We start from the raw sequence: 26491 nt of genomic DNA, 5'->3' as shown, positions 1-26491 counted from the left end.
TTACTCTGCTGAGCTGAGGAGATTGTGAGGTAAAATATGTTCCTTTTTTACATAGAGATGCTCAGGTGATATTTTAACCTGTCAGCTTTTTACAGTTATACTGCATCCGTTTCAAGTGATTTAGCATATGAGTATTATGTCCCTTTAATCTGTGTATCTTTTGCTTCTGTGCAGATCTGTGACAAACCAAGCTAAAAACCTAAGGGAAGTTTGCTTTGTAAGAAAACTAAATACAAAAGAAAAATGTGATGTTCTGTGTATATTATTATAAAACTTAGGCAGCTTAACTATTTACAACAGCCTTTCTTCTAAAGCATTGTTGACATGCCATATAGAAGGAAGCCAACAATCATTGGCATTGGGGGTCCTTGTTATCTAAGAAGCAGCTGTTTTTTTTGTTTTTTTTAAATCTTTCATACACATAGTACCATAAAATATTGTACTTAAAGGGACATTAAACTTGTTATTCTCCATAACAGGTTTAATTATGCATAATAAAAAAACAACAACTTTGCAATGCTACTTTCATTATTTATTTTGCCTGGTTTTCCTGTGATTTTATTCTCAATATGGTAATGTTTCCACTCCCTCCCCACAGAGATGCTAGAGTACATTCTATATAATGTAGAACCCTGACACTCCTACTCCTATATGCCAGACAGTAATTGGCTGATCAGTACAGGAGCTCCTTTATATCTGTATATGACACAGAAGTAAAAAAAAATAAAAAAAAAAAAATAAAAATTCAAGAGATTTTTTTAAGGGGTATGTCCTGGTACTGCAAAGCAATCCATATATTTCCATACCTTATCTCTTTCTACAGAGAAGTTACTGTTAACGGGATATGTCTGCAACAAACTTACAACCATTCACAACCTGTTTATCTCTTATGTTTCCAACCTTTTAGCAATTAACTAAACCTGGCTATCTTATACTGACACTGCCTCCATTGCTGCTCACACACATGGTGGTCTTCACTTTAGCCATACCCCTAGGCCAGGTGAGAGACACAGTTGTGGTGTTGGGATCTTGCTCTCTCTACTGCACCAATCAGTACCTGCCTCTGCTCCCATCTCTCTCCTTTTAAGTTTACTGCATTCGGCTGTTCTCCACCCCCCCCATCTACCGCCCTCCTGGACCAACCTCCCAATTCCTTGACAACTTTACTGTCTGGCTTCCTCACATTCTCTCTCCAAATAGACCAACTCTAATACTTGGGGATTTCAACATCCCCATTGATGACCCATCTGCCCCTGCTGCCTCTAAACTTCTCTCACATCCTCCTTCGATCTCTCACAATCCACCATATTCCCTACTCACCGTGACGGACACGCTATTGACCTGGTATTTTCCTACCTTTGCTCTATATCGGACTTAACCTGTCGCCCTTTTACCATTTCAGACCAGCACCTGCTAACCTATAATCTTAACATATTGGCTAAACTCACTTCTCCATTTCACAACAGTACCTATAGAAATCTGCATGCTGTGGATCCACTCCAATTTTCCAAACTTATTCAACATTTCCTCTGTCACACAATTTCACTATAGCCTGATCTTGCTGCAGCCCACAATAACAATGCTCTCTCCTCCACTCTAGACACTCTTGCTTCTCCCCAACTGCCCAGATCCCCACGCAATGCATTTTCAATAAACGTGCTACTTGTAAAAATGCTCCTGCACTGCTGAGCGGGTCTGGAGGAAATCTTGCTCTAAAACGGATTTCATCCACTAAAAGTTCACTCTTTATCCATACATACAGTATCTGCCCTTCACTTATACAAGCAAACCTCCTTCTCTTACATCTACTCTTTCCTCCAACCCTAAATGACTCTTCTCTACTTTCAACTCTCTCCTCTACCCACCTACACCACCCCCTTTGTCTGTCTTTAGTACTCAACACCTGGCCCACTACTTTATAAACAACATCCCATAACATGCCTACAATCTTCCAACTCCACCACCTGTCAACTCCTCTGCCTCTCTCTGCATCTTCCCCCCACTCATTTGTTCTTTACCGTCTTCCTCATGCCTCACTATCTGCCCACTTGATCCTACCACCTTCACTCCTACTCACATATTTAACCTATCCCTTTCTACTGGTTAATTCCCATCTTCTTTCAAACATACAAAGGTCACTCGCATAATTAAAAAAAATCCTCCCTTGACCGAATACTCCTGCAAACTACAACCCATATCACTGCTCCCACTAACATCAAAAACCTAACCCACTTCCTGTCCTCCAACTCCTTACTTGACCCCCTGCAATTTGATGTCCACCCAACACTCAACTGAAACTGCCCTCACTAAGGTTGCTAATGATCTTCTTTCTGCTAAAAGTAATGGCCACTACTCAATATTTATCTTACTTGACCCTTTCAGCTGCTTTTGACACAGTTGATGACCCCCCCCCCCCCTCCTACAGACTCTCAGCTCTTTTGGCCTCTGTAACACTGCTCTCTCTTGGATCAACTGTTATCTTTATAACAGGCCATTTTCTGTGTCTTTTGCTTGTGACTCTTCCTCTTCAATGCCTCTGTCAGCTGGAGTACCTCAAGGCTCTGTCCTGACTCCCCTACTATTCTTCATTTATACTTCTTCACTGGGTAAACTTATCAACAGCTATGGCTTCAACTATCATCCCTGCTGATGACACTCAGATCTTTCTTTCCACCCGTGGTCTCTCTCTCTTCTCATATCAGCAATTGCTTATCTGGCATTTCTTCCTGGATGGCCTCTCACCACCTAAAGATTAACATGTCCAAGAATGAGCTCCTTATAATCCCACTCTTGATCTTCCCCGATTTCCGACTTTTCTATCACTGTCGACGGCATCACTATCACGCCATCACCCAAAATCTGCTGCCTTGGAGTTACACCTGACACCAATCTGTTCTTCATCCCCAACATACATTTGCTCTCTTCATTCTGTCGCAACCACCTAAGCAAAATTTTCCAAAATGTGTCCGTTTCTTGAGCGCTGACAAACACTAAGCAAATTATCCACTCCCTTGTAATTTTCCAAACCCGACTACTGCAATAACTTACTCACTTGCCTTCCTTTCTCCCACCTCTCCCCCTTCAATCCATCCTAAATGCACCTTTCCTGTCGCTCCATATCTGCTGCACCTCTCTGAGAGTCCCTTTACTAGCTACACATTAACAACAGATTTTTATTCAAAATTCTCACCTTGACCTACAAAGCCCTTATCAAAGCTTCCCCACCTCACCTGTCCTCACTAGTCAACAAATATACTCCAGCCGCCCCAAAGATCCAACACTGACCTGCTCCTTGCATCTTCGGTTATCGCCTCTTCCCATGCTAGACTGCAAAACTTCTCTCATGCAGCACCAACCCCGGTAACACACTTCCTTGCAATGTCAGACTTTCCCCTGCCTTCTTTCAAACACTCCTTAAAGACATTTTTGTTCAAGGAAGCCTACCACCCAACTAAGTAACAAATTAATTCCATTTACCTGATACTTCCCCTCATGTAACTCTGTATTATCATCCTCACCTTTGCAGTCCTCGCCTCCCGTTTCTCAACCTTCTACCTTTCTAGATTGTAAATACCCACAGGAATAGGACCCTGAATTCCTCCTGTGCTTGTTTGTCTAATGTGGTCTTGTCTTGCAAGTATTGTATCATTGTTTTACTTCTAATCAATTGTACCCACGGACAGCGCTGCGGAATTTGTTGGCGCTTTATAAATGAAGTATAATAATAATAATCATCATCATAATAATGAAACAGTGCACTTTTAGTTTTAAAAAAAAAAAATCAAAAATAAACATAAGAGTATGGGAGATAAACTGACTGCAGTTATTATAGGTGTCTCTTAGCAACACTTCTATGGAAAAGCTGCTCCTTTGTTTCCGGTCAAGACCACAGCCCCCTTGTGGGGAAGTCACAAGAAATAATGGACCTTTACAAATGAATAAAAAAAAAAAGTAAAAAAAGAAAATCCTTTTGAAATGATGAATAATAAATATTGTAATTATTTCTATTAAGTATAACCAATGCTTAGTGCTTTTTTTAATTACAAAAATAAAAAAAAACAGACGGCTTTATATCCCTTTAAAGGGACACTCAGGTTAAATTCAATTTTCATGATTCAGATACAGCATGTAATTTTAAACAACTTTCCAATTTACTTCCATTAAAAAAAAATGTGCACACTCTTTTATATTTACAATTTTTTAGTCACCAGATCCTACTGAGCATGTGCAAGAATTCACAGACTATACGTATATGCATTTGTGATTGGCTGATTGCTATCACATGGTACAAGGGGAGTGGAAATATACATAACTAAAAAATCTACTACTCATTTGAAGTTCAGAGTAAGTGATAATGCATTGTCTTGTTATCTTGCATTTGTTGATTATGAAAATCTAATGTGTTGACTGGTCCTTTAAATGCATTACGCAAATATTCAAAGCTTTAGCATTAAAACAAAGGTCTAATGGACAGTACAACATTCAACAAGATAAATAACTTAGTTGTTTTGTTAATTACTACATTCTATCCACATTGAGGAAGCCTTTCTGTATAGAACACCTGCAGACACTGTATAGTGTTCCCATTCTTCATTACCCTCCCCACGAACACATTCATTAAACTGGTAACCTTGTACAACAAAGCTGGCTAGCGAGGCACCAGGAAGCCCTGCAGCAAATACTCCCAAGCAAGATTCTTACCAGCTGAGTGTAACCCTTTAACTTCTCACTGTGCCAGTCACACATAACATGAGCTCAGCTGATAAAATTGCTATACATATTCATTCTCAAAGCTGACCATCAAATGAGGAAAAATAAATGTCAGCACAGAGAGATGAAATGCAGAACTGACTTCATCTCGTTTAATTAAAGGGACAGTTTACCCTTACATTTTTTTTTACTTTAATTTGTTTCCAATTATCAATTTTACCTGCTGGTGTGTATTGTCTACAAATAGCTTCTTTTAATTTATTTAGGCATTTGAAATAGCCGATTTTCCTGTGGTATCCCTACCTATTCTGAAAGTTTCTATACTATGTAGTATAGGTTAAAGAAAACCTGTGTAAACATAGCCAGCAGATGAAATTACACTACCAGTAAGAGGTAGAAGAGATAAGCAATAAAATGTTAATATTCAGTTATTCTAAGTATTGGGCTTTGGGTTAAAGAGATAATATAAAGAAGCATGTTTGTGTACAGAAAGTGATAAACTAAGGATATCTGATCTCTCTTCAAGCTCAAACCATTTTAATGGGCTGTGGTATCAAAGAACAAAACCAGCTATTTCAAATATAATAATAAACCCAAACAAGCAATTTATTATACATTTTATACATTGTAGCTGGTATAACAAACACATTAAGGTAAAAAAATGTTTACATTACACTGTTCCTTTAAACACTTAACAGTAAATACATGCTAGATATAATGATGATTTCAAACTAAAGATTAACATGAAAACAATACATAGCTGTGTGTGTTTTTTTAAATGATGTTAGTTGTTTAAATATTGAAAAAGTGTAAAGTTATAGGTTCCATAAAGTATTACTATAAAGCACTGGTTTTAAAACCTGTCCTCAGACGTCACTAACAGGCCACATTTTGAGGATATCTGAACTGGAGCCCAGGTGAAATAATCAGCTGATTTTTTACACTGCTGTTATACATCTGCCACACAGTCCGCACTATGAGGCGCCCTTTATGCTTTTCATTTTAGAATTCTTGTGGTGATCCCAAACCTGTTGAAAAGGAGCTGCCCTACGGGACTGGAACTCCATATTTGAATGAACTGTGATATTTCATATTTTATTTTGGACCAAGTCATTTTAGATTTTCAGTATTTATATATTGTATTTGTGAGCCTTAGCGGCCTTCTAAAATATTGATCGCAAAGTTTTTACATTGTTCAGTTAAAATATATTCACAATAAAAGATGTCAATGCCAACAAAAGTAGTTATTTGCTTTACATGGTGAAGAACCATCTGTATCAAACAACGGAGGCTTACTAACTTATACAAGTACAAAATTAGCCTTCAGTGTAGGCCCACAGGCACGATCTGATTAAATCCAGAGACATGACTGGCACACTTTTGATTGGCCACACTGATCACTTACAAATACAGGGGGGGGGAATGCTTGTGCATCAGGGCGGACGGCGTGGAGGATTAATTTGGAACTTTGGGGGTAAATTATGAATAAAAAAGGTAGTGTAGGAGCAGTACAGTAACAAAAGTAACAATTATTTGAGTAAACTGGCGCTTAAAATAAAATGCCATATAAAATGGAAGGAAAATAAATTTTTAGTGAAATCTCTTAAGGGTGTCACAAGAATTTCAAAAGCAGATATTAGTAGCCCCCAAACCCCAAAATTGATGACAGATATTCCTTTAGGGCTTTGAAATGCAAATATGTTATTATTTATTTTCTCTGATCAAATAATATCCACTACTAAAGCCACTTCTTTTATAAATACATTTATAGTTGCAAATGTACCCCAATTACACACAATATAAATCAGTATTTAGATCTGTACAATAAACTTAAAAGGGACAGGAATCCCCAAATTTTTCTTTCATGATTTTAATAGAGCATACTATTTTGAACAACTTTTTATTTACTTCTTTTATCAAATTTAGGGCTGCAACTAACAATTATTTTCATAATTGATTAATCGGCAGATTATTTTTTCAACTAATCGACTTATTCGGATAAAAAATAAATAAATAATTTTTTCCTATATTTAAAATAAAATCCACATACTGAGTGTTATAAATATAAACTTCAGACTAACAGTTTGCAACTTTACATTAACACAACTGTTGGTCTAATTTTTTAAGCAGCAGAACAAATTTTTATAATTAAAGGGACATTATACACTCATTTTTTCTTTGCATAAATGTTTTGTAGATTATCTATTTATATAGCCCATGAATTTATTTATTTTTTTAAATGGATAGTTTTGCTTATTTTTAAATAACATTGCTCTGATTTTCAGACTCCTAACCAAGCCCCAAAGTTTTAGGATAATACCGTCAGATACCTACTCTAGCTTGCTCCTGTTTGTGTAAAGGGTCTTTTCATATGCAAAAGAAGGGGGAGGGGGGAGTGTCTGATATTTCCTACTTGCAGTGGACTTTCCAGCTACCTTTTCAACAGAGCTAAACTGAGAGCTTCTAAGTAAGTTTTTAAAACAGTTTTATACTGAATTTTTATATCAGTATCTGTGCATCTTATTCTTTATAGTAGTGTCTATTACACACAGTTATATGAAAATGAGTGTATACTGTCCCTTTAAGCTAAACAAAAACCACAAACTGTTTTAGAAGAGGTAGAACTAGTAAGAGGTAGACTAACACTGTTTATAACATTCTGTTATTCACTCTTTCAGAAACTTTGCATTGAAATGCAAAAATGTCAACATGCCCACATGATCCTGGCTGAGGCTGGCTCTCTTTTTTGCTTGCAGCAGAAAAGAGGCACTTAGGTGGTGTTGAGGTGTCTGAGATGCATAAGTAGGGTTTTGCCAATGTCACCAAGGTGTGCTATTTATCTTTGTTAGCTCCACCAATGCAAGGAGCTTCATTCTGACATAAAAATATCTTTAATATCTATATGCAATGGTAAACAATCAGCTATAAGGTTAGGGGGAAAATATCTAATCCACTCTTTAAATAAGAGATATATACTTATAGGAGGTTGAATTTGGTACATATTACAAATAATTAAAAATATATAAAAAAAAAAAAAGGCAAAATAGCTAAATACTATATATCAGTAACAGGACCCAGTCGTACACACATTAATCTATAAAGTACATATAATCAGCAATAGCAAACAATCAGCTAATAATTGTGCAAACGGATAATAGTGCAAATCAATTCATATAACAAATGCCATCAATCTAGGGCTAGGTGTAACTAACAAGCTGGGCACTATAGCATGCAAAGCACAGTCCCAAATCACCCGATTTAATATAAACAATACAAATTATGATTCCTGTTTTATTTCTGGGTTGCACATAAGACAGGAGTAGTTGTAAACTAAAAACAAACTTATACTGTCCTGAAAAAGTGAAAAGTAAACATCTGTAGACGTCCTTTAGGCTAAAGGCATAACCATAAAACACAATACCATGTGTAGGAGCTCATTGGAGTGAAGCAGCTGGTGCTGTGCACCGACCAACTAATTGCAAACCAACTAATCGATTATGAGATTCGTTGACAACTATTTTCATAATCTATTATGCCGATTAGTTGTTGCAGCTCTGATCAAATTAGTTTCATGGTAATGTTATCCTTTGCTGAATGAACAGCATTGCACTACTGACAGCTAGCTGAACACATCTAGTTAGCCAATAACAAAAGACTAATGTGTGCAGGCACCAATCAGCAACTAGCTCCCACTAGTGTAGGATATGTGCATATTCATTTTTTAACAATGGATATAAAGAGAACAAAGCACATTTGAAAATAGAAGTGAATTTAAAAGTGTCTTAACATTACATGCTCTATCTGAAACATGCATGTTTAATTTTGACTTTCCTATCCCTTTAATAGTCAAAATTTAATTGAAGCATTTTTGTAATATAAATGCATTAGCAAAAATGCTTCTAAAATAATTAGTGTTTTAGATGCATACACAAATATTCTGCAAGTGCACCACGCCTGCTCAGAGCGTTCAATGTAGCTTGTATGACACCAGTTGTGTTATCAATGACTCAAGAAGATATGCAACCTCTGGCTGAGAAGGAGATTGCAAGGAGCAGCATATGTATGTATGCTTTAGAAACTGTAATAGCTTTCACAGGAAGCATCAAGAAGTATGTTTTGCTAATACAAGTAGTTTTCAAAAAAGCTTCTGTTTAGAACTGATATGCACTAATGCACGTTTCAATTGTAAATATTATGTACCTTTAATTGCCACATGTGAAGAAGCTGAGATTACCTCAAACAGTTGCATATATAATAATGCTCATTGGAAGATTGTGCATTGTTACTATAATATATCATTTTTGTTTTAATAAGTGGTATTTTTCACATTTGCCCCCAATTGTCCAAGTAATAAAAATCAGCAGGTGCATTTGGGTCTTATATACAACACTGTCTATTAAACCTTATAACAATGCTATATTTTAGTATGCTCTCTCTGTGATACAGGGCTGGTCACTCACTGGTCAGCATCCATCACACATCCTCTGTTTTACATTGTATGGAACTGCATGAGAAGACCCACAGTTCTGTTAGTTGATCATTTAGGCAAGGGTACCAAACAGCTGATGTGTCTGCACTATAAACAAGACAGATATGTCAAACAGCCCTAGTGAAGCATGGGTTAACCACTTGTGTGCTAAAGACACCTACAATGCACATTACAACAAGTCCCCAGACACACTGCTTTTCAAACTGACAACCATAGAACAAAACATGAGAAAATTGGCAATTGTCAATCAATATTTACTGGGCCCTGTCATTAGCTATCTATTCAGTAGGGCTACACATATTTATAAAGAACAGCAAACTATATTATACATGAGTAGATAATTAGAGATAATCTGTATGTTACAGATAAATGGCTAGATGTTCATGACAAGCAGTATATACCAGTATGCTCACAGCTCCCTTACCCTGTGCTGTGCCCTGCTCTTGCTCCCAGTGCGAGGCTGTGCTTGGTGCTCCTCTCCTGATGCTGACAGATTTACCAGTTTATCTGCTTTCCATGACACAGACTAGGGCTGCTGATCAGCTGCTGGTCTCACTGCAGGAGATGCTCGGGCTTCTTGTTCCTGCAGCCAGGCGGAAGTGAACCTTCCTGCAGCGAGACAGCTCAGCCAGACGTTGTGTACAGTAAGACAGGGAGCGTAGACACTGCTGTTGTGTGCACCGTAGGTAAAAGGAGACAGACACAATCACAGGCTGTATAATGGGCACAGCACGTGTAGAGAGGGGGGACGTGGTAGTCGATCATCAAATGTGTACAGTAAGGGGGGCATCAACGTAGGACTGCTATGAGAAATAGATGGAAAGGTAGACACAATGTGTACCACCGGGAGAGAGCCTGCAGTGTATTGCACTATGTACAATCGGAGGCTATTGACACTGCACTGTGTACAGTGAGAGGACGACAGAATAATAATGCTTTGTGCACAGTGACACATGAAAAGGCAAATGCTGTGTGTAGTATTGTGTACAAACATTGGTGACTGTAGATTCATTGACACAGGTGTTGTATAAATGTTGGTTCCCCCAGCCCAGTCTGCAATCATTTAAACTCCGCCCAGCCTGCCTCCCTGGCTTGACTCTGGTGGATTATATCAGTTGCTAATGGCTAAAGAAACAAGTACTGAAACAAATCCAGCAATTAATAAATAGAACCAACTGTGTTATTTGTATATTTTTTTACCTTGAAATTAACTGTAAAATGGAGATGTTTTTTTAATGTGTTGTACCTAAGAGAGTTTATATAAAAAAAATATTATGATTATTAAACATGTACATTTCTCTGTGCTTAAAGGGACAGTATACTATAAAATACTGTTTCCCCTAATTTATTTCCATTGATTGTTATACTAGCTGAGAGTATAAAATGTATGAGAAATTGCATTTTCATTTTTGTGTGTGCATATGAAATAGCTGTTTTTGTGCTTTGAAACCACAACGTATTAAAATAGGTTGAGCTTGCAAGTAAAAATATATCTCATTATTTTATCACTTTGTGTACACACATGTCCCCTTATCTTATATATGTGTGTAAACCAAAGACCAATACTTTAAAAAGAACAATGGACAAATAAAGGGACACTGAACCCAAATTTTTTCTTTCGTGATTCAGATAGAGCATGCAATTTTAAACAACTTTCTAATTTACTCCTATTATCAAATTTTCTTCATTCTCTTGATATTTTTATTTGAAAAGCAAGAATGTAAGTTTAGATGCCGGCCCATTTTTGGTGAACAACCTGGGTTGTTCTTGCAGATTGGTGTATTGATTTAACCGATCAATATACAAGTGCTGAACCAAAAAAAATAACTTAGATGCAAATAAAGAAAAATTGATAATAGGAGTATATTAGAAAGTTGCTTAAAATTGCATGCTCTATCTGAATCACAAAAGAAAAAATTTGGGTTCAGTGTTCCTTTAACATTGTATTACTTAAAGGGACACTGAACCCAAATATTTTCTTTTGTGATTCAGATAGAGCATGAAATTTTAAGCAACTTTGTAATTTACTCCTATTATCAAATGTTCCTTATTCTCTTGGTATCTTTATTTGAAATGCAAGAATGTAAGTTTAGATGCCGGCCCAATTTTGGTGAACAACCTAGGTTGTCCTTGCTGATTGGTGGATAAATTCATCCACCAATCAAAAACTGCAGTCCAGAGTGCTGAATCAAGAAAAAAGCTTAGATGCCTTCTTTTTATATAAAGATAGCAAGAGAACAAAGAAACATTGATAATAGGAGTAAATTATAAAGTTGCTTAAAATTGCATGCTCTGTCTGAATCACAAAAGAAAAATTTTGGGTTCAGTGTCCCTTTAACTACCCTACCACCCACTGGTAGTGTAATTTCTTCTGCTGGCTGTGTTTACATAGATTGTCAATAGCCTATACATAAAGGGACAGTAAAGTCCAAATTAAACTTTCATGATTCAGATTGAGCATGTAATTTTAAACAACATTCCAATTTACTTTTATGATCAAATTTGCTTTGTTCTCTTGGTATTCTTAGATGAAAGCTAAACCCTAAATAGGCTCATATGCTAATTTCTAATCCCTTGAAGGCTGCCTCTTATCTGAATGCATTCAACAGTTTTTACAGCTAGAGGTCGTTTGTTCATGTGTGTCATATAGATAGCATTGTGCTCACTCCCATGAAGTTATTTAAGAGTCAGCACTAATTGCCTGAAATGCAAGTCTGTCAAAAGAACTGAAATAAGGGGCAGTCTGCAGAAGCTTAGATACAGGGTAATCGCAGAGGTAAAAAGTGTATTAATATAACAGTGTTGGCTATGCAAAACTGAGGAATGGTAAATAAAGGGATTATCTATCTTTTTAAAAAAATAAAAGTTTTGGTGTTTTCAGTCCTTTTAAGTATACAAACTTTCTGTATAGGTGGGGGTACCTCAGGCTAAATCAGCTATTTCAAAGTCTGAAATAAGGGTAAAGGTCAGGAGCTACTTGCAAACAATTTAATACACTCAGGTAAAACGGATCATTGGGAACAAATTAAAGCAGAACATTTTTGGTTAAACTGTCTGTGGAAGCAGCTGATAGTTAATCAATTGCACAAAACATACTGTAGATCTCCCTATTGGTGTCAAAATCAATTTTCCATTTATTATTATGTCAGGGCTCAAAATTTCCACTAGCCCACGAGTGAAAATTTAACAGTGGTGAGTGAAAGTTAGTGAGTGAATGTCGGGCTACCTGCTACAGTTATTATCTAAAGGAATATTATATATCCATGAAAGGGCAAGGATATGATATTTCTCTAGGGCTATAGGGACCCTATTAGTGCTTACACTGTTACTTCTGAGAGTGTAAACAGGGGCATGGAGAGATTAGAGAGGAAAAGTGAGAGTGGAGAAAAATATAGCATTAAGAACAAGTGGAGAGAGAAAAAGAAAGAGATGAGAGAGAGGAGAGAGAGTGTAAAGAGAAGATATGGCCTGAGAGAAAATGGAGGGGGTAAAAAGAGAAATTGGAGAGAGGAGGCAGTGGAGAAAGATAGATGAGAGATAATAATTATAAAACAATTTTTCCAGGTCTGCTATGAAGTCACATTGATGTCAACAATCTCTGCACTCTCTCAGTTTAAAGTGAAGGTCAAGTCTGGGGTTGTGGGTAGCAGTATTCAATATGTTACCTAAAAACAGTATGAGGTTCATTCATCAAATTATAGATAAAATCAATTAAAAGTTTAAATTTTTACTTTTTATAACTGCTCCGTTTCATCTGTATAATCCGCCCGTCATTGTGCCTTCCTTGATTGACATATTGACGCTCCAATCGATTGTTTAACCCCGTGGCGTCCAGCCCCTTTTCAGTTTCGTCATCGAAACCTAATGCGCATGCGTGTTAATACATGGTGCGTCATCATCGGGATGCTCGTCCATGTTACGCGCATGCGTTGTCCGCTCTCCAAATGTCATTTACATTGAATGCACAGCATCGCTCTCTCGCATCGTAGCGAATCAGCTGTTATCTGTAAGAACGCTACTCAAGTCTGTCAGTGACTCACTCGCAAGATCGCTCTGCACAATCGAAAAGTTTATTGTACAGTGTTTGTCATTACTATCAAAACGGTCAGTATATCAATTCAAATGTATTTATAAACCTACATTTTTTTCAATATATGTAAATATATGATAACATTTAAACGATTATTCTACATCTTATATTATCAAGCCTTTGTGTACTATTTTGAATAACAACAGCAATTAAATAAATCTATATTGTAATCTAGTAAACTTTTATACATTTATATGAAATTGAATGTGTTATGTATTAATGCAAATATATTTTTTATTTATATAGTTACACTTTAGACATTTGACTTTATATATTCATGCTCCAGCTGTACATCAATATGTCTTCTTAGATGCTGGAGCATGAATATATAAAGTCAAATGTCTAAAGTGTAACTATATAAATAAAAAATATATTTGCATTAATACATAACACATTCAATTTCATATAAATGTATAAAAGTTTACTAGATTACAATATAGATTTATTTAATTGCTGCTGTTATTCAAAATAGTACACAAAGGCTTGATAATATAAGATGTAGAATAATCGTTTAAATGTTATCATATATTTAGCGGCCTTTAAAATAGGACAGTTTGGAGAGGGGATGGAACAAAGTGTGTAAACATCAATATCGTATGATATTTAGGCAATGATTACATGTCCTACTACAGCTTATACATGAAACCTAAAGGTAGTTTTATATAATTTTTTTAATAATTTTGTATACATAGTATCCCTAGAATGATACAGTACAGTACTGTAAAGTACAGTACTGTAATAAGAAAGGTATATTTGCTGTTTTAATAAAACTATTGCATTTTAGAACACAAAAAACAAACCAAAGATGCAGGCGGAGAAGACTGTGACCTACAGGTAAAAAGAAAAAGTCATTTTTGATCATTTTATTTTTTTAAAATGTAAAAATTGGATTTTAGGATGTTGGCATTTTGGAATTCCGGATTTATTTATATAAAACACACACTTATATTTGATCACAACAGTTCCATCAAACAGTAAAACATTAACAATTAAACAACTTCCAGATCTACCAGCTTACAAAAACACCACAGGCTTCAGCCCATGGCTAATTTCAGCATCTCCATCAACCAAACACTTCCCATGGTCCATTCCAACTTACTATAGGCCACATCCCAACCTAGTATAGGCCAGTACCAATGCCACATCTTCTGTCAGCAACACATGGAGCAGTGTTTAACCCCTCTTTTTCCTGTGATACCCTTTTTCCACAGAAAAGCCTAACTTTTGTTCTGCTTTATAGATTGTATTTTCTGACAAATTTGGAACACTGTGTTCATACATGACTACCTGTTATAGGGGACTAGAGGCAGTGGCGTAGCGTGGGGGGGCCACAGAGGCGGTTGCCCCAGGCACATAATTCTTAGGGGCGCAAAATTAAAGTGCCATCTCCTTATCATGAGGTGCGCCCTCCAGTCTCCACAACCGCTCTCACTGAGTGTCTCACATGCAGCGCCGGGAGGAAGTGATCATCCTAGTGTTTTGTGCCTGCACTTTTCATTTCTACCTCTAGGTGTCACTGTTCCGTTGTAGCTCAATGTAAATAGTTACTGCTTTCCTCTTTAGACTTTTCTCCCCCTTCCTGAGCTCTAGTGCAGTGTGAGACATAGCATCAGACCTGATATAGGTGAATTGTGCAGACTCCCAAACTTTATATTGTGCAGACTCCCAAACTTTATATTGTGCAGACTTTCATGCTTTATATTGTGTAGACTCCCAAACTCTATATTGTGCACACTCCCAAACTCTATATTGTGCAGACTCCCAAACTTTATATTGCGCAGGCTCCCAAACTTTATATTGTGCAGACTCCCAAACTTTATATTGTGCAGACTCCCAAATTCTATATTGTGCAGACTTCCATACATTATATTGTGTAGACTCACAAACTCTATAGTTTGCAGACTCCTAAACTCTATATTGTGCAGACTCCCATACTCTATATTGTACAGACTCCCAAACTCTATATTGTGCAGACTCCCAAACTCTATATTGTGCAGACTCCTAAACTCTATATTGTGCAGGCTCCCATACTCTATATTGTGCAGACTCCAATACTCTATTTTGTGTATACTCCCATACTCAATGTAAATAGTTACTGCATTCCTCTTTAGACTTTTCTCCCCCTTCCTGAGCTCTAGTGCAGTGTGAGACATAGCAGCAGACCTGATATAGGTGAGTTGTGCAGCTCCCATACTTTATATTGTGCAGACTCCCAAACTTTATATTGCGCAGACCCCTAAACTCTATATTGTACTGACTCCCAAACTCTATATTGTGCAGACTCCTAAACTCTATATTGTGCAGACTCCCAAACTCTATATTGTGCAGACTCCCAAACTCTATATTGTGCAGACTCCCAAACTCTATATTGTGCAGACTCCCAAACTCTATATTGTGCAGACTCCCAAACTGTATATTGTGCAGACCCCTAAACTCTATATTGAGCAGACTCCCAAACTCTATATTGTGCAGACTCCCAAACTCTATATTGTGCAGACTCCTAAAATCTATATTGTGCAGACTCCTATATTCTATTTTGTGCAGACTCCTATACTTTATATTGTGCAGACTCCCATTCTTTATATTGTGCAGACTCCCATACTCTATATTGTGCAGACTCCCATACTCTATATTGTGCAGACTCTCATACTCTATATTGTGCAGGCTCCCATACTCTATATTGTGCAGACTCCCATACTCTATATTGTGCAGACTCCCATACCCTATATTGTGCAGACTCCCATACTCAATGTAAATAGTTACTGCATTCCTCTTTAGACTTCTCTCCCCCTTCCTGAGCTCTAGTGCAGTGTGAGACGTAGCAGCAGACCTGATATAGGTGAGTTGTGCAGACTTCCATGCTTTATATTGTGTATACTCTCAAACTCTATATTGTGCAGACTCCCAAACTCTATATTGTGCAGACTCCCAAACTCTATATTGTGCAGACTCCCAAACTCTATATTGTGCAGACCCCTAAACTCTATATTGTGCAGACTCCCAAACTCTATATTGTGCAGACTCCCAAACTCTATATTGTGCAGACTCCTAAAATCTATATTGTGCAGACTCCCAAACTCTATATTGTGCAGACTCCTATAGTCTATTTTGTGCAGAACCCTATACTTTATATTGTGCAGACTCCTATACTTTATATTGTGCAGACTCCCATACTCTATATTGTGCAGACTCCCATACTTTATATTGTGCAGACTCCCATACTCTATATTGTGCAGACTCCCATACCCTATATTGTGCAGGCTCCCATACTCTATATTGTGCAGACTCCCAAACTGTATATTGTGCAGACCCCTAAACTCTATATTGTGCAGACTCCCAAACTCTATATTGTGCAGACTCCCAAACTCTATATTGTGCAGACTCCTAAAATCTATATTGTGCAGACTCCCAAACTCTATATTGTGCAGACTCCTAAAATCTATATTGTGCAGACTCCCAAACTCTATATTGTGCAGACTCCTATAGTCTATTTTGTGCAGACTCCTATACTTTATATTGTGCAGACTCCCTACTTTATATTGTGCAGACTCCCATACTCTATATTGTGCAGACTCCCATACCCTATATTGTGCAGGCTCCCATACTCTATATTGTGCAGACTCCTAAACTCTATATTGTACTGACTCCCAAACTCTATATTGTGCAGACTCCTAAACTCTATATTGTGCAGACTCCCAAACTCTATATTGTGCAGACTCCCAAACTCTATATTGTGCAGACTCCCAAACTCTATATTGTGCAGACTCCCAAACTCTATATTGTGCAGACTCCCAAACTGTATATTGTGCAGACCCCTAAACTCTATATTGAGCAGACTCCCAAACTCTATATTGTGCAGACTCCCAAACTCTATATTGTGCAGACTCCTAAAATCTATATTGTGCAGACTCCTATATTCTATTTTGTGCAGACTCCTATACTTTATATTGTGCAGACTCCCATTCTTTATATTGTGCAGACTCCCATACTCTATATTGTGCAGACTCCCATACTCTATATTGTGCAGACTCTCATACTCTATATTGTGCAGGCTCCCATACTCTATATTGTGCAGACTCCCATACTCTATATTGTGCAGACTCCCATACCCTATATTGTGCAGACTCCCATACTCAATGTAAATAGTTACTGCATTCCTCTTTAGACTTCTCTCCCCCTTCCTGAGCTCTAGTGCAGTGTGAGACGTAGCAGCAGACCTGATATAGGTGAGTTGTGCAGACTTCCATGCTTTATATTGTGTATACTCTCAAACTCTATATTGTGCAGACTCCCAAACTCTATATTGTGCAGACTCCCAAACTCTATATTGTGCAGACTCCCAAACTCTATATTGTGCAGACCCCTAAACTCTATATTGTGCAGACTCCCAAACTCTATATTGTGCAGACTCCCAAACTCTATATTGTGCAGACTCCTAAAATCTATATTGTGCAGACTCCCAAACTCTATATTGTGCAGACTCCTATAGTCTATTTTGTGCAGACTCCTATACTTTATATTGTGCAGACTCCTATACTTTATATTGTGCAGACTCCCATACTCTATATTGTGCAGACTCCCATACTTTATATTGTGCAGACTCCCATACTCTATATTGTGCAGACTCCCATACCCTATATTGTGCAGGCTCCCATACTCTATATTGTGCAGACTCCCAAACTGTATATTGTGCAGACCCCTAAACTCTATATTGTGCAGACTCCCAAACTCTATATTGTGCAGACTCCCAAACTCTATATTGTGCAGACTCCTAAAATCTATATTGTGCAGACTCCCAAACTCTATATTGTGCAGACTCCTAAAATCTATATTGTGCAGACTCCCAAACTCTATATTGTGCAGACTCCTATAGTCTATTTTGTGCAGACTCCTATACTTTATATTGTGCAGACTCCCATACTTTATATTGTGCAGACTCCCATACTCTATATTGTGCAGACTCCCATACCCTATATTGTGCAGGCTCCCATACTCTATATTGTGCAGACTCCTAAACTCTATATTGTACAGACTCCCAAACTCTATATTGTGCAGACTCCTAAAATCTATATTGTGCAGACTCCCAAACTCTATATTGTGCAGACCCCTAAAATCTATATTGTGCAGACTCCCAAACTCTATATTGTGCAGACTCCTATAGTCTATTTTGTGCAGACTCCTATACTTTATATTGTGCAGACTCCCATACCCTATATTGTGCAGGCTCCCATACCCTATATTGTGCAGGCTCCCATACTCTATATTGTGCAGACTCCCATACTCTATATTGTGCAGACTCCCATACTCAAGGTAAATAGTTACTGCGTTCCTCTTTAGACTTCGCTCCCCCATCCTGAGCTCTAGTGCAGTGTGAGACGTAGCAGCAGACCTGATATAGGTGAGTTGTGCAGACTTCCATGCTTTATATTGTGTATACTCCCAAACTCTATATTGTGCAGACTCCCAAACTCTATATTGTGCAGACTCCCAAACTCTATATTGTACAGACTTCCATACTTTGAGGCCCATTTATCAAAGGTCTTGCGGACCTGATCCAACAGTGCGGATTAGGTCCGCAAGACCTCGCTGAATGTGAAGAGCAATACGCTCTCTGTATTCAGCATTGCATCAGCAGCTCACAAGAGCTGCTGGTGCAATGCCGCCCCCTGCAGACTCGCGGGCAATAGGCCGCCAGCAGGGGAGTGTCAATCAACCTGATCATACTCGATTGGGTTGAATTGCGGCGATGTCTGTCCACCTGCTCAGAGCAGGCGGACAGGGTTATGGAGCAGCAGTCTTTAGACCGCTGCTGCATAACTGGTGTCTCTGGCGAGTCTGAAGATTTGCCAGAAACACGGGCCCACAAGCTCCATTCGGAGCTTGATAAATGGGCCTCTCTATGTTGTGCAGACTCCCATACTTTATATTGTGCAGACTCCCAAACTTTATATTGTGCAGGCTCCCATACTCTATATTGTGCAGACTCCCATACTCTATATTGTGCAGACTCCCATACTCAATGTAAATAGTTACTGCGTTCCTCTTTAGACTTTGCTCCCCCTTCCTGAGCTCTAGTGCAGTGTGAGACTTAACAGCAGACCTGATATAGGTGAGTTGTGTAGACCTCCATGCTTTATATTGTGTATACTCCCAAACTATATATTGTACTGACTCCCAAACTCTATATTGTGCAGACTCCCAAACTCTATATTGTGCAGACTCCCAAACTGTATATTGTGCAGACCCCTAAACTCTATATTGTGCAGACTCCCAAACTCTATATTGTGCAGACTCCTAAAATCTATATTGTGCAGACTCCCAAACTCTATATTGTGCAGACTCCTATATTCTATTTTGTGCAGATTCCTATACTTTATATTGTGCAGACTCCCATACTTTATATTGTGCAGACCCCCATACTCTATATTGTGCAGACTCCCATACCCTATATTGTGCAGAACCCCAAACTCTATATTGTACAGACTTCCATACTTTGAGGCCCATTTATCAAAGGTCTTGCAGACCTGATCCGACAGTGCGGATTAGGTCCGCAAGACCTCGCTGAATGTGAAGAGCAATACGCTCTCCATATTCAGCATTGCATCAGCAGCTCACAAGAGCTGCTGGTGCAATGCCGCCCCCTGCAGACTCGCGGGCAATAGGCCGCCAGCAGGGAGGTGTCAATGAACCCGATTGTACTCGATTGGGTTGAATTGCACCGATGTCTGTCCATCTGCTCAGAGCAGGCGGACAGGGTTATGGAGCAGTGGTCTATAGACCGCTGCTTCATAACTGGTGTCTATGGCGAGTCTGAAGATTTGCCAGAAACACGGGCCCACAAGCTCCATTCGGAGCTTGATAAATGGGCCTCTCTATGTTGTGCAGACTCCCAAACTTTATATTGTGCAGACTTCCATACATTATATTGTGTAGACTCCCAAACTCTATATTTTACAGAAACTCTATATTGTGCAGACTCCCATACTCTATATTGTGCAGGCTCCAATACTCTATATTGTGCAGACTCCCATACTCTATATTGTGCAGTCTATACTCATATAATCCTGATGAGGAGAAGGATGCTAGCTATATTATATACAATATTAAATATATTCATATTAAATTAATTCTTTAAATTGTACCTTTAAACAATAACATAACAATGGAAACTACATCTATCATGAGATGGCCTCAAATAGAGCCCAGATTGGTCTCGAGTTTTGCTGTCATAATATATGTCTCTAAACAATTAGTATAATAATTATAAAGATATCAACCCAGTGCACATAAGTCCTATAACAGTAAATAATTTGCACTAATACAGTTATACTAAAACCGGATAGAGATCTTATCCTACATAACAGATATACAGTATGGGCAAAATTACAAGTTTTGCGGGACTTTGTGCGCAGAATGGCAGGTCTCCCGTATTACAAGTCACGGCAGTACAGCTATACCGCTAGCGTTTTAGCCTGTACCACAACTCTCCATTCTGCTCTCAAAAAATTTCTTTTGAATGTGCAATTTTCATTGCACCTGTATTACAGGTTGTGCGGCCTGGCTATAATTTTAGGGTCATAGCTTATACCGACACGATCAATTCCGCGATCAGAGACCAGTAGTTATGGATTTTGCAAAACAATAATGTTTCACAAAACTCATAACAAACATGTTACAAAGTACACTAACACCCATAAACTACACTATGAGCCCCTAAACCGCCATCCCCCTGCATTGTAAATACTATAATAAACATATTAACCCCTAATCCGCCGCCCACCCACATAGCCAACACTAAAATAAAGTATTCACCCCTAAACAGCCGACCCCCCACATCGCCAACACTAAATAAACCTATTAACTCATAAATCAGCTCTTTACTGCCCATTAAAAAATCCTAATCTAAAAAAAAACACCTAACACTAACCCCAAAAAATGTACTCACAGTTCCTGAAATCCGGACATCCATCTTCATCCATGCAGCGACAAGTCTTCCTCCAGACGGAGACCTGTGGTGCAGAGTTGTAGCGCGGAGCTGAGCAGGACCGGCAGTGATGACAACATTCAGCGCGGAGCCTACTCTCCATGCGATCTCCCCTGCACACTAAAGATTGAATGCAAGGTACCCCTTTTATATTTGGGGTACCTTGCATTCCTATTGGCTGAAATATTCAAACCAGCCAATAGGATGAGAGCTGCTTAAATCCTATTGGCTGTTCAAATCATATAGATAATATTGTGCCCACTCCTGTGTAGTTATTTGTCAACACTGATTAGCTAAAATGCATGCCTGTCAAAAGTACTGAGATAATTGGGAATTCTGCAGAGGCTTAGATACAAGGTAATCACAGAGGTAAAAAGAATATTAATATAATCGTGTTGATTATGCAAAACTGGGGAATAGGTAATAAAGGGATTATCTATCTTTTTAAACAATATAAATTCCATTTAATACATACTTGTGCTACTAGCCATTGCTGAGAAGTATATATGATTAGCTACATAAAAACAAACAGACAAATCAGTGTATAGTGTAGCTCTAATAATAAATGAAAATAAAAATTAATGCTGTACTATTTACAATGTGCTAATGTCCCATTATTAGCGTTGTAGCATTGATATGGAAATGCATTTAAAATATCACCCCTATATAAGATATAGGAAAGAAAGGGCATACATGCAAAGGCACTGTTCTGGCAAAGCATTTATTGCTGCGGTTGCATAAAAAAATGCTCTAGATCAAAGAAATTTGATCTTTAACCAATTCCATTCGTGATATCAGCTTGCAAACCTTTGAACTCTTCTTTACTATTTGGAAAACTTTGATAATCATGATAAGGTGGCGTCTCAGTCCGTGTATTAGTACTTTCAACTTCTTGTTTATTAGCCCCTCCTAGATAGGCCGCCTCACACAGGGGACTAGCGTCTTTACACCCCTTCCAGGGAGTCGGACTAAGGGACACTCTAAAAATGAGCTAGCGTTATCTGGCATAGCTGTAGTAGGACTTTGCTGCTCCTTGGTGAGAGACTGATCCTGAGCGAAGGCCATAGGTACTTTCATAGGCCCCACGTGGGATATCACCTTTCTAGGCTTTTTCTATATGCTCATATTTAACTTCCGACAGATATCCAAATTGAGTTGCAAGTGTCAGGGTGCCAGGAATCAGACTGAGACGAGAAGTGCAAAAATAATCACACCTTTATTAATAGCAAAAAATAATAAAAAGTCCACAAGTCAAATAACAAGCCAGGAGTCAAAACCAGAGCAGGTAGTCAGACGAGTCGAGTCAGGAGCCAAATCGAATAGTCAGACGAGCCGGAATCAGCAACAAGGAAAACAGCAGAGTCAGGAACAAGTCAGGGATCAGGAACCAGGAAGGACGTCAGGCAGCCAGGTAATACACAGGAACTCTCACAAACAGGTCTGAGACAATGCAAAGGCAAAGCATATTAAACAGAGGCCCTTTAAATAATAAGTGATGACATCACAATTCTGAGACTGCATCCTGTCTCACATGGATGATGCACACCAGTCTGGCCATAAAAGGAAGTGCAGGAAATGAGCAGCATTCCCCACAATGCACCATAGTCAGGAAGAGAGGTGAGTAAAATGGCTGCCAGCAGCACATGGCAAACAAAACAGGGAAAAAATCCTGACAACAAGCCCGCGTACACCACTCCACTAAGTAGCAAAATGATCCTCCATCTTATGGATGAGAGCTTCAAGGCAAGATCTTAGCTTTGAGCTCCATCCTTTACTGATAAATGTATAGGTTCCAAAGTTGAAAAAAGTCCCCTTTCCTGCTTTTCTTAGGTGGCTGTGTTGTCAATAAAAGCTATAACATGTAGCTAAGGCAACAGCAGGCTAGCAGCTGCTCAACCCTGTTAGATAGGGTGGTGCCGAGGTCCCATGAGAAGGCCGCACCCAAGTCCTCAGCTGTCCAGATCAGGTCCCAGGCATTACAAAAACATTGAATTTTGTTTTGTGCAAATCAGCAGATCATAGAGTTGCTGTATTTTATGTTTCCAGGTAAGGATGATAACTATTGAGAGGTAATCAGCAGATAATCACATTTTCCCTGGGTGCTTCTGATATTGCGACCTGATATGGCCGCTGCCCAGACACGCACCCAAGATGAACTGTTCCTTTAAGAACTAAAGAGACCAGACGTAACCAATGTCGTAAGTATCAGTAGGAAACAACTGTAACTGTATTAAGTGAAACTGTTACTTCGTGGTGTGTCAGTTTTATTTGCCCATAATAGGACATTGCATAGGAAAATAATACTGGCTTTATGTTATGCTTGAATTTTCATTACGAAAATACAAATAGTTATGCAATAATAATTAGACTAAGAAGCAACAATAAGATCTCTTAACCGTAAGGTATAGTTGGATAGAGTCAGACAGCGATCTGTTAGTAAAAGCAGAAGAAAGAGGGGGTGCACAAAATGGAACAGAGATTATAGGTTAAGATATCATACAAACCTACTTACAATAGGGCAAATAAAAATAAAGGATATATGTCCATATATATTAAGATAGAAGTCCCAAAATGGGGATCAGTGCTTTGCACTGTTCAAGGTGTATGGGCACTCCCACATGTAGCAGGGTAATGGTGGATGCTCTCCTCCTCTCAGATGATCGTAAACAAAACTATAAAGTAAAACACAAAACAGAGGGGCGCCTCATGTGTAGATCAACCAAACAAAAGATGCACAAAGAGTTATAGCCAAAGCCAAAAGGGGTACTCACATTTGGCAATAGCACACCAATGTGCTGGTAGTAGCAGACTGATATCTCTGGGTGTATCAGCTCACCCTATCTCCTCGCCTGGTGGTACCAACTGGATTTCAGACTGGATACAAGACTCACATCCGTGTGATGCTCCAAAGGAAGATAATAAGGTGCTAGCACAATGCTTGAGTATAAAATGGTTTATTAAAAACAACACATTTAAAAACAAAAGCTGTGAGTGGAATAGGGGGGTCCAATTATTACCCCCTATCTGCAATGCGTTTCTCGGCTATTACTGCCGTTTCATCAGGCATCTAGCACCTAGCATCATTCAGTGTTATTTTAATCATTTGTTAACCAATAGGCAAACATACCGCCCCTTTTGGGCATAATGAATACACATATGTTAATAATCAAATAATCAGTAGTTATCTTCCTATAGCGTCAAAACATATATACACACAAAATTTTTAAAAACTCACTTCCCTATTATTTACACAGCTCATTCTAGTGATCCTCCCACACATATATCCATAAGGGGAAACCCCTCTCTTATCTTATTGCAAATCTCAGATGTTCTGTGACATTATCATGATCGTTATTTGTTGTTATACATGATTCTTAACTAAACAAACCTACCCTTTTTCTTAGATCTCATTTCCTTCACTAATGTAAATCTCCCAAGTGTCTTTGAATGTGCATGGGTGTATTTCTTAATAGCCACTACATTGGTCACTCCTAATTTGTTCAAATTTTAGCAGCTCCGTTTTGTGATTCTCCTACTTCTGCATATGTCAACGAGTCATGTGATTGGGATGTAGCCAATCCTATTTGTCCACACGTCATAGTGACTAGGAAGACCGAACAGCCAATGAAATATCAGACAATTCGGCTGGATAAGTATGATCGCTGTCTGCTACAGATATAGTAGCAATCAATTAGGTGGCACAACTACGATCTATTATGCTGCCCTCTATGATCCAAATAGTATGTTAGTGAAATTGCCACTTCTTATATATTGTTCTCTTTCACAGTATCGTGCCAAAATATATATATATAAGTGGGCTACAATTAACCTCTAAATAAACTAATAATGTGTTAATAACTTATAATCTTATGTGAAGTTTTATGTGTTATGCGAAGTGTGTGTAATCTAGTGCAAGTATCTACACAATAATATATGTTTGTGTCATTAAGTGATCCAAACTAAATATAATCTTTAAGTGTCAGCATTTAATAATATATAAATACAGTACTAAGTATACTCTAAATGTGTCTACATTATATAAAATGTAAATGCATGTGAATAATACTAATTTGACAATATGGTGCAATGTTGCAAAGTGTTACTTTTCTACATAGTTCGTAAATATCTATAGAGTGCATAATTATAATTAAAAAGTGTAATGAACAATATTACTAAGTGATGCTATGCTGTATAATTTCTTGGATATCTATATAATACTATTCTATACGCGAGTTAGTGTCAGGGTCTTAGAGGGTATTATGACCACAAATTGGGGCTTGAGGCAGTTAGTGTATTCTTAGAGAATGGCATCTATTTACCTAGTATACCACAAGAATTTATTTTAGAATTAATAACATATATACTATCGCATAATTATTTCCAGTACCAGCCATGGGTACCAGGTTCGCCCCCAGTTTTGCCAATCTTTTTATGGGCATATTCGAAGAACGTTACATTTACAACTCAAACTGGAGGGGGAACCTGGTATTCTATGGCCGTTACATAGATGATTTGATTTTTAGTTGGAAGGGCTCAGAGGAGTTAGCTGCCCAATTTATGGAAAGTTTGAATAATAACACAATGGGTTTATCATTTATACATAATGTGCATGCATTAAAAATCAAATACCTAGATGTGATTCTGGAATGGGCTGTGGATGGTAGTACTTTGTCTTCCACCTATTTTAAAAATGTTGATAGCAACAACTTTCTCCACTTCTCGAGTAACCATCTAAATAGCTGGAAGACAAATGTACCATATAGTCAGTTCAGACGCATCAGAAGGAATTGTAGCACCATCAAATTATATGATATGTAGGTTGACATTCTTATAGATAGATTTGAAGAGAAAGGATATCCCAAACACCTTATAAAGGATAGTTACACAAGAGCAAGAAATATAAATAGAAGGGATATTCTAAACCCTATAGCAACGGCAGAAGCACAGCCTAAAGAGAGGGATAGGAAAAATCCTGCCTTCATCACTCAATAAAATTCAGAAATCAAATTTATCAGACAAACACTGATGAAGCATTGGCCTATAATTCTCAAAGATCTTTATCTTAAGAAAAGTTTAGAGATAAATCCCACATTAGTATTCAGGAGAGCACCCACTCTAAAACAGAAGCTAACTCCCAGTAAGGTGGTGATATCCAAAAAGAAAAATATACATAACCCACATGGTAAAAGTGGTATATCTGTCAGTACAAATAAAATGG

At 38.1% G+C, this 26491-nt stretch overlaps 1 protein-coding gene across 1 annotated transcript in view; it reads right to left on the bottom strand.

The window, feature by feature from the left end:
- PAK3 (p21 (RAC1) activated kinase 3) overlaps window positions 1-9761 on the bottom strand; it is a 511889-nt gene extending 502128 nt beyond the window's left edge. The window contains exon 1 of the mRNA XM_053699311.1: window positions 9624-9761. The gene's annotated coding sequence lies outside the window, so the exon portion shown is untranslated. The remainder of the gene's footprint in view (window positions 1-9623) is intronic.
- Window positions 9762-26491: the final 16730 nt, after the last annotated feature.

Source organism: Bombina bombina, chromosome 1 (genome assembly GCF_027579735.1).
Source record: "Bombina bombina isolate aBomBom1 chromosome 1, aBomBom1.pri, whole genome shotgun sequence".
Lineage (NCBI taxonomy): Eukaryota > Metazoa > Chordata > Amphibia > Anura > Bombinatoridae > Bombina > Bombina bombina.
Note: the sequence above shows the minus strand (reverse complement) of the source record. Positions and strands in the feature narration are given on the sequence as shown.